The sequence below is a fragment of the Miniopterus schreibersii genome (assembly GCF_964146895.1).
Source record: "Miniopterus schreibersii genome assembly, chromosome: 6".
Lineage (NCBI taxonomy): Eukaryota > Metazoa > Chordata > Mammalia > Chiroptera > Miniopteridae > Miniopterus > Miniopterus schreibersii.
Window position 1 is genome coordinate 8,642,726 of NC_138107.1, and position 1,015 is coordinate 8,643,740.

The following is a 1,015-nucleotide window of genomic DNA, read 5'->3' on the forward strand; positions in this document are numbered from 1 at the left end:
AAAAATATATAAATAAACTAAAAATTTAAAAATACCAATGCCTGTAGCCATCACCAAAGACTTCTGGTTTAATTGGTCTGGGATGGGGGAGGTTTGGGTACATCTCGGGAGCACCCCCGTGAATCTAATGTGCAGCCTGGGTCACCCGGGTGGAGAAGAAACAGCAGATGGCCACTGGTTGAGCACCTATCAAGTGCCAGGCATGATAGTAATAATAATAATAATAATAATAATAAACATCTGGGCCAGGCACTGTGCTTGACATGGATTATCTCCTTTTACTCTCAGGAGTAATATCCCCATTTTCCAGATAGCACATTGAGTCTTAGAGTGGATTAATCATCGGCTCAAGGCCACACAGCTGCTGGATGCCTGGGCCAGGCTTTAACCTGGTACACTAAGGTCAAAACTCTATCAGGTAGCTGAGCGACAGGGCCAGCAAAGAGGGGGGGCAAGTGGGAGAGGAAAAGGAGGGAAAGAGCGAAGAAAAGGGGGGAAGACAGGAGCGAAGAGGTGGAGGAGGGAGGGCAGGAACCTCTCAGGCCTCCTGGCTCCGTGAGGCTGCTTGTTCATAAGGAACCACCAGGGGGTGGCAGTGGGCAGCAGGCCACATGCAGTGGCCCCAGCCTGGGCCCTGACACCCGAAGCCACTTCCCTCAGATCCAGACAATGCCAGGCTCTGCCCTTGAAGACGGCAAACAGACAAGTCATAGATCTTTGCCCGGTTCCAGGCCCAGCAGTTTGCCTGCCCCCAACCTGCGGCTACCTCCCTCCTGTAGAGTGTTTTTAAAAGCCCAAGAAAATCTTATTGGCACAATCTCTGGGGACCAGACTGGCCAGGAGTTCATCCTTTCATTCAACAGTATTTGCCAAGCATATTCTATGAGCCCATTGTAGTTCCTGTACTGGGAACGAGACAGACAAAAATCCTGCCTTCATGGAGTTTATATTCTAGTGGGGCAGAGATCGTCAACAGAAGAAGCGTGTAAAATGTAGAGCACATCGGGTGTGCTAA